A 13171-nucleotide genomic window follows, 5' to 3' on the forward strand; every position below is an offset into this window, starting at 1 on the left:
TATGGGGACAACACATATATCCGCCTTAGACGGTGTCGGCTCATCGGATGGAGGCAGTCTTTCGGAAGGGAGACATAGAGTGGGCAGTGGAACTGTGTGCATCAGAGGCAGGGACTACAGGGCAGAGGGTACATCCAGAGATCCAGTCCAATTTTGATCAGTATGCCATAGTGTTTGGAGAGATTCCACCAGGACATCCACCGGATCGGGGGTTTGAGCACACTATCGAGCTTGAGCAGGGCATCCAAGCAGTGATCACCACCCCCTATAGGTACCCCAAGGCCTATCGGGATGAGATTGAGTGGGCTATCCAGGAGTTGCTGGCTCTTGGGCATATTCGACCGAGCACAAGTCCTTTTGCTTCTTTTGTGGTGCTGGTGAAGAAGGATGGTACATTGAGGATGTGCATTGACTACAGGGCCCTGAACAAGAAGACCTTGAAGAACAGGTACCCCATACCCAGGATCGATGAGTTGATGGACGAGTTGAGGGGAGTACGATTCTTCTCAAAGATTGATTTGAGATCTGGGTACCATTAGATTCGCGTAAGGGAGTAGGACATTCCCAAGACCGCCTTCAGGTGTCACTATGGGTACTTTGAGTTCTTGGTGATGCCTTTTGGGGGACTGTGCAACACTTGGAGAGGGACGCAGTTCTTTTTGGTTGCAGTGCTGGATTGGGGTTTGCAGGTGGATTTATGCTGGGAGATTGAGCAGGGGTCCAGCTCCTATTTCATTGGAGGATTTTGGCAGGGTTTTTGGCAGTGTTTCGGGCAGAGTTTAGAGGGGTCTCTTTTAGTGGCAGCGCTGGGCACTGAGGAACTGCGCAAAACCCCAAGGGGGGTGTTTTTCGGGGTCGGCCATTCTAGGAAAGCTTTCTGGGTTTTTTGGGTTTCTTGAGTAGAGCCCGAATCCAGAGTTTCAACATTTTCCTAGGAGGGGAGCAACCCCAAATCATCATTTGTTTTCTAGCAGCAACAACAACACAACAACAACAACCATGCAGAGGGCCATTCTTGTCATTCTAAGAGTATTTCTTCACTTGCCTTGTGCAATTCGAGGTGCCATATGTCTGATCACCTCTTGTACTCATTTTATTGCTCAGTATAATAAAATGGCTTAGCCTTTCTTGTTGCATTTCTTGTGTATCTGCTTATATTTCCGGTTTATGTTATTAAATGTTGTTTTACTGTTATTTATCACTTCTGAGTTACTATATCATTTGCACGTTTTTGGTTGGAGTTTTGCTGGGGTTTTGAGGGATATTTCGGGTTAGGAATATTACACCTGACAGTTTCTGTGTCACCCCTCTTGGGTATTATGCTGCCCATCTTTTAGATCCTCCACTGGCTGTAAAAATCAAACTTCTACCTCCCGAACTCACACCCCGACTTTCGACAACTGATATTCGACTTCACTTAGCAGGAAACTCTAGGAAAGCTTTCTGGGTTTTTTGGGTTTCTTGAGTAGAGCCCGAATCCAGAGTTTCAACATTTTCCGAGGAGGGGAGCAGCCCCAAATCATCATTTGTTTTCTAGCAGCAACAACAACACAACAACAACATCCATGCAGAGGGCCATTCTTGTCATTCTAAGAGTATTTCTTCACTTGCCTTGTGCAATTCGAGGTGCCATATGTCTGATCACCTCTTGTACTCATTTTATTGCTCAGTATAATAAAATGGCTTAGCCTTTCTTGTTGCATTTCTTGTGTATCTGCTTATATTTCCGGTTTATGTTATTAAATGTTGTTTCACTGTTATTTATCACTTTTGAGTTACTATATCATTTGCACGTATTTGGTTGGAGTTTTGCTGGGGTTTTGAGGGATATTTCGGGTTAGGAATATTACACCTGACAGTTTCTGCGTCACCCCTCTTGGGTATTATGCTGCCCATCTTTTAGATCCTCCACTAGCTGAGAAAATCAAACTTCTACCTCCCGAACTCACACCCGACTTTCGGCAACTGATATTCGACTTCACTTAGCAGGAAACTCGACTTCCCCTCAAGGATTGCATTGCCTCTGCATTAGCACTGCGTGGGCTAGCTTTAGCCTTCCTTTGGACGTCTTTCTATTCTCCCTCTGCCTTGTACTCTCCGAAAATTCCTTCTTTCGGATTCTCACTGCCCCTCTGCTACAAGAAATCTCCTTAATCGATTTTCTTCCTGAGAACTTCTCACTTTAGAAAAATCGATTTCCTTGATCTCTCATTGTGTTTTCCAAGTGACCCTCAAGCCCCTTCTTATAGCTTCCTATTGGACAACCAACGATCTAGATTACAACATAATCAAAGGCTCATGTCACTTTGGCTTGATCCGTGGTTTTTTCTAGAAGTTTCACCCCTGATTAGATTAATACCCATTAATATTTTAATTTCCTAAGTTTAGACTAAGGAACCCCATTAAAAATATTAATTATTTTCATAAAATCTCTTATGGGTGGAATTTTCAAAAACGGTTTCTGGGTTCTTTGGAATACTAGTGCCCAAGCCTCCCTGCACAATTTGAGGCTTAGAGCACATCTGATGCTACCCCAAATCGACACTCCCTCTTAGCGAGGAATGTGCTTTAGCAATTCACTGCTACTGCACACTGCTTTGACTCGGAAGCATCGTCCTCTGTGTTGCTAATGTCTTACATGCTATCCACCAACTATTGCGCCGTTGCTACTACTGTACTGTTTCCTTTGACACTGCTGTTGCCAATGCTACATCTGTACTACAACTCCATCTCAAGTGCTGCATCTGCTATGCTGCTAGAACTGCCATTGCTAACACTATATCCGTACTGGAACTCAGTTGCTGAGAGAAGCAACTGAAAACACCCAAAACTGGACAAGTATCTAGTGGATACACCTTGGTGCTGAAATCCTGACTGTTGCTAGTCCCACGCTATCTTCTGAAGCCACTGTGCTTCTGAAGCTCTGCATTGTGCCTCCACACACTGCTGCTTCCCTGCTCTGCTCTGCTCACATTCTGGTGCTACTAACCACTGCATCTGTCAAATCAACACCCCATGTTACCAACTGAAAACTCCTCCATCCTGCTACTACTGATCATGGGCTCCTAATGCAAGGTGATGATCTAAGAAGTGGGCTCCTCAAGGATCCTGCCCATCTATAGCTCTATCAAAGTACAATTCTATATCAGCGCACCTCCATCTTGGAGGTATCTTGGCTGTCATGGTGAACTCCTCTTGTTCGATCTTTGTAGCTGGAACCTTAGGATTGTGCTTCTCATCGTTGTCCTTTTTCTTCAAGGGACACTGGGATGCATAGTGGCCCATCTCGCCACATCTGAAGCACTTCACCTAGGAGATGCCCTTATTTCGTCTCAGTTGCCCTTGTTGTCCCTTCGATGCAAGGGCTGCATTATCCTCCTCCTCTACTTTGGGCTTCAACCCACTGCTGCTACTACTTCCGTCAATTTTGAGCTTGATCTGGTCTCTCCTCAGTCTTCTTGTTTCAAAGCTACCCACATCTTGTCCCAATTTGGCAATGTTGCTCTGCCCAGGATACTCTGGACCAAGACTTGCCATTCATCCGAGACAAAATTTAAAGCAAGTCTCATTAACTCTGAATCTTGAGGCGTGTGCCCCGCTACTGACAACTCATCATGGGTCTCCTTCAGTTTCGTGAGGAATGAATCCACACGTTCTCCCTTCTACATCTACACAGATCTCAAATTCTGTTCTAAGTACATCTTCCGTTGCTCGGAAGATCCCTGATACAATGTGGCCAAGGCATCCCACATCTCCTTTAGCAGTCCCTCTGCTAGCAATGTGATATACCACATGATCCTTGACTCCATCCAGGATCATCCTCATGGCCTTTGCCATCTTAGTTCTGTACTTTAGTGGATTTGCATCGACAAGGATGGCTACCACACTATCAACATACGTCCTGAGGGCTTGCTCATTTAGAAAGAAAGACATTCTAGCCTTCCAGATGATGTAGTTGGGAGCTCCGCCCAACCTGTCCTGATCCCTCAAGCCACTGGTTGCCATATCCTCTGAAAAATGTCGAACAACTCCCTCTTTGTCCCTACTGCGTCTACTGCGTAGCTCCTGGGTTGCCTTATGCACTCCCTGATGGAGTTGGTAAGTCTGATGCTCCTATGCTATTTCAGCAAATGAGAAATATTGATTTCCTCGGTAAGAAATCACTGAGGAACTATTGCCTCACTATGCAATCTGCTTCCTTCCGACGACTTTTCTGCCCAGCACTCAACTTGCAGAAAACTGTCCCTCTAGCTCTGCGTGGCTCTGCATAGCTCCCTTTGCCTTGGCAAATTCTCGATCCGAAAGTCTTACCTCTCTGTCGGCTCACTCAGAGAGAGACACCTAGGAAAATAAAACCCTCCTGGCTAGAATTGCGCAATCCCTCACGGGATTCGAACTGCTGCTTGCTGCATCAAGTTGGCCCTTGCTTCAGTGCTATATCTACTCTTCCTGCTTCACATCAATAGCTTCAATTCCATCTGAAAATTCCTAGATCTAACAATCTTAGGAATCCTACTACAACCAACTGAATCTACTTCACCTAAATCGTAAATTACATTACAAAATTATTTTAGATTTCTTCTTGAAACATTGAAGTAAATTACTAAACCAACCTACACCAAATTAAATATGATTCTGAAACATAGAAACTGAGCAAGGAAAATAGAAACACATAGGACACCATTATTTTTGGACAATAGTCCCTAGAAAAACCCAATGCGGGAAAACCGGTGTAGCAGCTCTGAGGGTTTTATTATTATGTAGGAGAAAATCTAAGTATAATTCTAGGATGCTCAACTAGCAATCCGATACAAAGAGAATACTGAACAAAATATTGGTGAAATGATCTCACCATGTCATTGGGAGAATTAGTGATTGATCCTACTGAACTGGAGGCTCTGTGTCACCCTCTGCGTAGAACTGCATCACCCCTCCTGGGTATTACGCTGCCCCTCTTTCAGATACTTTGCTGGCTAAGAAAATTGACCTTTTGCCTCCCGGACTCACACCTTGACTTCCAACAACTGAAATTCGACTTCCCTTAGCAGGAAAATCGATTTCCCCTCAAGGACTGCACTGGCTCTATGTCAGCATAGCGTGGGCCAGCGTCAGCCTTCCTCTGGATGTCTTTCCGTTCTACTCTTTCTCGTACTCATCGGATATTACTTCTTTCGGTTTCTCACTGCCCCTCTGCTGCAAGAAATATCCTCAATTGATTTTCTTCCTAAGAACTTCTCACTTCAGAAAAATCGATTTCCTTGATCTTTCAGTGTGTTTTCCAAATGACCCTCAAGCCCCTTCTTATATCTTCCTGTTGGACAACCAACGACCTAGATTAAAACATAATCAAAGGCTCAGATTGTTTTGGCTTGATCCGTGGCTTTTTCTAGAAGTATCACCACTAATTAGATTAATACCCATTAATATTTTAATTTTCATAAGTTTAGACTTAGGAACCCTATTAAAAATATTAATTATTTTAATAAAATCACTTCTAGGTGGAATTTCCCAAATCACTTTCTGGGTTCTTTGGAATACCTGTGCCCAAGCCTCCTTGCAAAATTTGAGGCTTAGAGCACATCTAATGCTACCCAAAATCAACATACCTTTCCTTAGGGTTGGAGGATATGCCTTGACAAGGGGCTTCCTAGGCTTAAGGATCCTTGTGGAGAACTGGATTCTATGTAATGCTTGTGCAATTTGAGTTATGAAGTTGTAGGACCACAATGAACCCAAGTGGACCCAAACTAGGTCTAGGGTCTGGAGTTGATCAACCAACGAGGGGCTTGACCTAATTGGGGTAGAGAATAGGATCAAAGGACTAATTTTATTTTGAGATTTGAATAGAGTGATCCAAGTGAGGAGACTAATGCAAATCAACCTAAGGAAAGAATTGGTCTTTTGGTTAGGGCTTGCAATATCTCGGGAATCCACGATCAGATTGAGCTCAAAATTGTAGGGCCCCTTGAGAAGACCCAAACGCAATTGTGGACCAATTTTCAAAGGTTTTGGATGGCCAAAAAATATTTCACTTGATGCCCTAGGTGACCCTATAGGGTTAGCCTTAGAATTGGGAAAAGTAAAGAAAAGAGGGGGAAAATTGACCACCAAAGGGGTACGAGGATCAATGCCTTATTGCCTGGGCTTAATGGAGTCAAGATACACATGGATCAAGAATTTTCATGAGCTAAGGAGCCCTAATTAATCTTTGCTAGCCTCTCCAAGGGCATTAACTAGGTCAATAGGGATTGACACTTGAAATTTGTGAAGGGGACAAAGTTTCGAGGTTTTCAAACTAAGAGGTACCTCTAAGAACATTCAACCAATCCCTAAAAAATCAACGCATGCATTTAATCAATTATTCAAGGTCCCAAAAGAATTTCACATTACATTAACCCATACAAGAACAATGATAACAAATACATGCATTTGACAAGTAAGATAACAAGAATAACATAAATTTTTTTGACTTACATAAGAGAGAGTATATCTATTTGTCAATTTCTCATTAGAGAAGCTCAAAAGACAATAGCAAAAATCCAAACATGATAGTGCATCAAGAAAAGCTCCAAAAATTCACCCCAACAAAAATTGCGAAAATCTCATAAGAGATACTAATCCAATCCAAGTGATGATGAGAGAAATGAATCACCTCTCATCTATTTATACAACTCAAAAGGGGATTCGATTTTCCTAATTAGCCTAATGTAGCCCCAAATAATAAAATAATGTGCAATAATAACATCCCTTGGTGACAAGCCCACCAAGATAGCTCAATAACATAAAAATAAGCTCTCAAGAGGGTAGAATGATCAACATAATGAGTCGTCGGGCCATTGAGGAGGCCTAGTGAAGTCCAAAGTATACCATGGTGAGAGAATGGACTCCAAACATAGTGGGCAAGGGGTTGGCCCCTTGTTTTCCAAGCAGGTCACTGTGGTGCTTCCAAGTGGGTGTGGAGGCACACTGACATCCTCATGGGTCTCCAAGTGGATCGAGAATTCCTGTAAACCATCTGTAAGGGCTAGAATGATGACATAAGTCCTCCCTTTGTCTCTTGCAGAGAGACACATCCTTATCTGGACCCTGGAACCTCTGCCAAGTGTGTGGTGCTAGTGTGGATCCGACTAGGCATGGGGATCCAGTTGTGTCATCTTCATCCAATCGGTGGAACACAAGCAATCTCTGAAGGGCATTGGGGATCCATGAAGTATTCTCTGCTATGGTGGAGGCCCATGGCTCTCAATGCTCACCCTACAAGTGTTAATGTGGCCCTCTAAAGGGCTAGGACCCGTATAGGGAGACCAAAACCCAAATGGAGACCCACTTGCAATCCTACGTAAGATCCACTGTGTGCCCTTGCCCTCCAATACAACATATCATTAGAATAATCAAGTAAAAGAGCTTACAAATCATGGAATCAATAGGGCACTTCATGGTGGCATGCCCTTCCATATTGGGCTTTGGCATGTACAAGTGTCTTGAAGCTTAATAAGGGGGTAACCAGGGACCCTATTAGGTGATTTTAGCCTTTAAAGGGGGTGACATGTCCATGGTACATCCATTAGGTGGTAGGTGGCATGTGATATAGTGATGGAACAAAGTGGGGATTAGGGGAAGGATCTATAGCACATGTCATGGTACAAGGGTAGCTTTAATAAGGGAAGCCCACACTTGGGTACATGAGTGTAGGAGGGAGCAAATCATGGTACATGAGTTACCTCGACCTTTGTTTTTCCACCCTTCTTCATATGCCTTTTGCCTTTAATCAATTTTTCTTCATAACTTCTCGGGGCTTTGGGGGATGAGAGCATGATGTGTAGGATATAGCAGTAGCTACCCTCTTTTAAGGTGGGGCATTTCATTGCCCACCAGGGATTGGGACAATCATGGGCTCCTTAATGTGCAGGGGATTCATCTAGGGTCCATAGGAACCAAAGTGATGGCCATAAACAAGGAGTAGAGCTTATGTTTGGCTTTTGCCCACGTGCTAAATTTTTATTTCCTGACCATTTTGCATTTTGTTGTACATCTCTTGTTGAGAGTGGCCAAATTATTCCTTTTCTTTTTGTTTTAGTTGCAGCAACCTCCAGGGCATTGTTCCACGCCGGACCCAAGGTGTGGAGAAGGGGAGGGGAAGGCTAACCCTATGTGGACCTAGTGGGCACATGTGGACTCGAATGGGAAGAATGATGAATGGGGCTAGAATGAGTGGAGGGAAATGATCTATATGGTGTTGGGAAGCGAGACCATGCAACCAAAATCAATATTTCCCATGTAGTGCCAATGGTAAAGCTAATGGACAGTAAAGGAGATCCCATGGGACTAGGATACAAGGGTAACCACCAAATCGAGTGGAGGAGACAAGAGTACAAACCTAGCCCACTCTTTCTACTTAATCCCCCCACCAATCCATGCCCAAAAGTGTCCATGGTAAGTAAGGAAAGCTACTCAACTATACCAATGAAAAGCAATACCTTCAGGGTTGGGAGGCCCACCTTCAAACATGTGATCAAAACAGATGGGCGAGGGACCACAAGGTTGGCTCAGGTGGCGGAGAAAATGGCCCATCGAGTTATCTGGTCGCTGCTGGCTACCAACAGAGGACCATCTTTGAGAAAAATTTTCTCCTAGGGATATCACCCACAAAGTGGTAGGTAACACGACGAATTGTGGATGAGCGAATCCTGTAGCAACATATGAAGGGTTCAGTTTGTGGCTAACCAAGTTCGATCCCTTGTTGAAGCAGTGCGAATTTTATGTAGTGGAATAAGCGGCATCGAAAGGCCTAGTACGTGATTGCTGAAATAAAAAAGACACAAAATTTAAGAACAACTTGTGTCAGGAATTCTGGTTAGGATATTAAAATATGTGTTTGAATTACTTGTGTAGATCTACACTTCATTATTGTGGGGACAATATACTGTTTCATGTGGGATTATTCCATTGTGGATGAAAGAATTGAATTCATTATGTGTCATATTGCTTTGTTCATTTTGTCGCCTTTTTAGGAGGGTTTGTTCAGTCTATTGTGTTAATAAGAGGGTTGATTGTAGATTCTATTAATTGCATTGAATTATTGTGTATTGGGAAAAATTTGGTGAAAACCTTAGTATCTTTGTCCAAAAAATTTCCCTAGGATACTACAGCTGATTTTTTGTGTAGCATTGGGAGGTATTCTTGCATGCCAAAAGGCGCCCAAGTCGGCCAAAAATAGTTATGGAAATAAAAAATTAAATTTATGTATTTTGGGCTCCATGTAGGCCCCAAATGGTCAAGTTGGCCCCACCATGAAGGGGTCTGACTTTTGGTAAAAAAATCACCCATTTGAATATTATAAAAACACATGTTGACCTTCTCATTTGGACCATTTAGAATCATCACACATTCTTCTATTTTATGACCCACACCTGCAATGTCAAGAGGAGGAAATCTAAAGGTTGACCGAAACAAAGAAGCTTACATTTGATTGAGTTTGACTTGATAAAGAAGCTTCCATTTGACTGAGTTTGACCTGTGCTATTTGTCCGAGAATTTGTTGTCTTCGACTGAGAGTTTGACTAAATCTGATTGGAGAAAATGGGCAAGTTTGATCATGAAAGAAAGGACACTTTGACTGCAGATTTGGGTCGTAGTCAACCACAGTTGATTGCAGACCCTTTGACTGCAAGGCTGAGCTGACCTCAGGCTAAAATTTCAGATTGTTGACCAGCATTATCCAACACTAATTTCGTTGGTCTTTGGAGGTTTGACCAAAATTGACTAGCTAGTATTTGACCAGGTTTGACTGGTATCTTGGACTTGGATTTGTGGCACAAATTTCTAGAATTCTTTTGGATTTGTAAATATTGTTGAAGAACAATTTCTCCTTAGAAGAAAAGTTGCTGGGTTTTTCCCAAGGTTGGGTTTTCCTAGGGTAAATTTGTTGTCTCTATTGTGCTTGGCTGTCTCTTTATGATCCTACTGTTTTCATTGCATTACTGTTGAGATTTTCCATGTGTAATTGCTTAATGATATATGTGACATGATATAACTGAATTGGAAATCATTGGAAAGTAATTATCATATCAGAAGATTAGTTTCTGTTGTCCATTATTATAGAAAATTCTACAGGATCCTCCAAAGACCTCTGGTTTTTGTTCTTCCAAGAAGATGTATCCACCTCTGAAACTTGGAACTGTTAGTTGTAGATGTAGTTAAGGCGACATATAAATTCGACTGCCAATAGGGACTCAACCTGCATTAAGTATTTAACTCAGACTCTGAATCAAATTGACTCAGCCTGCAAGAATGATATAAATTGAGGTCCCTAACATAGTGGAATTCAACTTGCAATAATACCAACTCTGCCTCTGACAACAAGTGTAATTTCGCCTGCTATAATTGCGAGAGCTCAGCTTCCAGATTTGCACCCAACCTGATCATAAATAACCACAATCAACTTGGAGGTATTATTGCAAAAAATGTTATGCTTAGATTGACTAATTGGTCGAAGAGGACATGGCTGCAAATTTTAATAGGGCAAACTTGACCTCTCACAGTATGTAAACTTGTCCTAAATGAAGATGCAGATCTCTGCTAGATGATACTTCAACAAAGGGCTGTTATGGTACTACTGTAATGAATTCTAAACCGAGAGAAAATGATGTAGAGAACTCAACCACCTCCTTCATGAATTGGCCTCCCAAAATAGGCTACCACTGGAACAAAATCAACCTTGCTGTAGATAATATTGGCCCTCTGAAGAAAAGGGATTTGGCCCTTCTAAACTTATCACATAACTGCAATAAACTTATCCTTCCTATACAGGAAATTCATCCTCTAGAAGGATGGCTGTAATATCCCAAACTGAACATTTTACAACTTCTCAAAATTTTAACTCAATAAGTGCTCCATATAAAATTTCATTCATCTTCAGAACATTGCCATGTAAAGTCTAACAACATAGAGCAATAAAATAACAACATAATGGAATAGAAATAATCTCAACTTTTTCATAATATATATATATATATATATATATATATATATATATATAAACTGGGGGTTTTACATGCTGAAGCAACTGCTATAGCTGAGATAGAACTGGCCTCAAGAATCTGCTCAATGCCGCACTGGCCCTCCACCAAGACTGAACTGAACTGCCACTGCTGTGCTCTCCTGTGAATTTTGAATGAATTCACCAAGGGGAGATGGGTACTCGCCCAATTTCACTAAATCACCCGGGGGTTTCCATCCTAGGGCTACAATGAAGTAGAAATCTGAGTTCTCAAACCTCTCATGAAGAAGAAAGATCAAATCCAATATGTCCTCTAATGGTCTCCTCCTCCTCTGTTATAGATTTGATGGACCCCTCTAGAAGCTATTTTAATCAATGAGCACATTTCCCTTAATTAAAAATTCTTTTTAATGTGGGAAAATGGTAAATTCGCCACCATGTCTCCTCATGCTTCCAAAAGTCACTTTTAACTATCCCATCCTTTAGATATTCTCGTTCTGGTTCCAACGAGCTGTTACACTAAGGTGTTCTGCCAAGTATTCCTCCCAAAATGCCACCTTAAGTGTAACTAATTGAGTTAGGCCCACTGCTGTGCTCTCCTATGAATTCTGAATGAATTCACCAAGGGGAGATGTGTACTCGCCCAATCTCACTAAATCACCCGAGCTACGATGAAGTAGAGAACTAAGTTCTCAAACCTCTCATGAAGATGAAAGATCAAATCCAATATGTCCTCTAATGGTCTCCTCCTCCTTAGATCTGATGGACCCCCTCTAGAAGCTCTTATTTTATTATTATTTTAATAATTGAGTAGATTTACCTTAATTAAAATGTTCTTTTTAATGTGGGAAAATGGTAAATTGGCCACCATGCTTCCTTAGGCCACCGAAAATCACTTCTAACTATTTACATTATTTACAAATATTCACCTAATCCCAATGATTAGGTGTCAACAAATAATTCTTTTGAATGATTCGTTGATCAAGTGCTTGAGAGTCGAGACTGTTTTTTTCTTCCTTCTTCACCAAAGCTCTGATACCATGTTAGAAAATTAGAAAGGTAGAAAGATTTTCTTATACTTGATAATTACTTGTGATGCTCTTGATTACTTATTAGATTTCCTTTATATCTTGTTTCTTTTAGTTCATCAAGCAATTACCAAAGCAATAACACATAAGTCAATGGACACTAGATATAGGCACATAATCAGGGCAAAACCCTTCTCTAGGGGAAAACTCAATCAATAGTTCTTCCTTCTATAGTTTTTCCTGAGATAATCCAAGTGTGAAAATTCTATCACTGCAGCAACTGATTTACTTTTTCTACTTATTTCATTATAAGTTATTCATGAAATTACTTCAACAAACGTTAAAAATAAACACTGCTACAGATATCACACCGTAATATAGAAACAAACGTATGCACACATTGACACAATTATTTTGGACTAATCTCCCCGGAAAAACCCAATGTGGGAAAATTGGTGCAACAAGGGAGGATTTTATTATTCAACAATTTTATGGTACAATAGGGTGCCAAACTGGCTTACCCACAGAGAGACAAATTTCCAGCACTTCTCCTGAAACCCTCTGCGTCAACCTACTGAGGTTCTGCACAGATCTCTCTGGCCTTCTGCGTGACTCCTGTAGCCTTTGCGTGGATGACACAGGCCCTTCTGGTTCTACGCAGTCTCTGCTGCCTCTGCATGGCTTCCTTTGGCTCTGCGTCTGCTCTCTTCTGCCTCTGCGCTGATCTCTTGTCTCTTTGTTCCATACTTGCTGCCTCCTAACTGCTCTCCAGACCACTAGTTCAATTTCTTAGCAAACCCCGCTCCAGAAATTGAACTAACTGGTCTCCCTCAGTGTGTTCTCCAAGTGACCCTCAAGCCTCCTCTTATACTTTCCTCGTTGACAAATCAACAGCCGAGATAATGTCCCTAATCAACGGCTAAGATTAGATCTGGCTTGATCCATGTCTTTTGGACCATTCTAACACAGTTTCATATTAATACACATTAATATTTTACTTTCCCTAAGTTTAGACTTAGGGTCTCCATTAAAAATATTAATTATTTTAATATCTCCTGAACTGTTTAGAATCTGCTCAAATCCTTTCCAGGTATTGGAGATCTCATGTGCCCCAACCTCTCCACCAAATTTTGTGGCTAGAGCA

The 13171-nt window shown here is 41.8% G+C and overlaps 1 protein-coding gene across 3 annotated transcripts in view; it reads left to right on the top strand.

Annotated features, from left to right (window-relative positions):
• LOC149213932 (medium-chain fatty acid ethyl ester synthase/esterase 2-like) overlaps window positions 1–13171 on the top strand; it is a 424233-nt gene that overhangs the window by 365837 nt on the left and 45225 nt on the right. The window lies entirely within an intron of this gene.

Source organism: Pinus tabuliformis, chromosome 1_1 (genome assembly GCF_031772625.1).
Source record: "Pinus tabuliformis cultivar Carrire ecotype Pingquan chromosome 1_1, CPIR1, whole genome shotgun sequence".
NCBI classification, from domain to species: Eukaryota; Viridiplantae; Streptophyta; class Pinopsida; order Pinales; family Pinaceae; genus Pinus; species Pinus tabuliformis.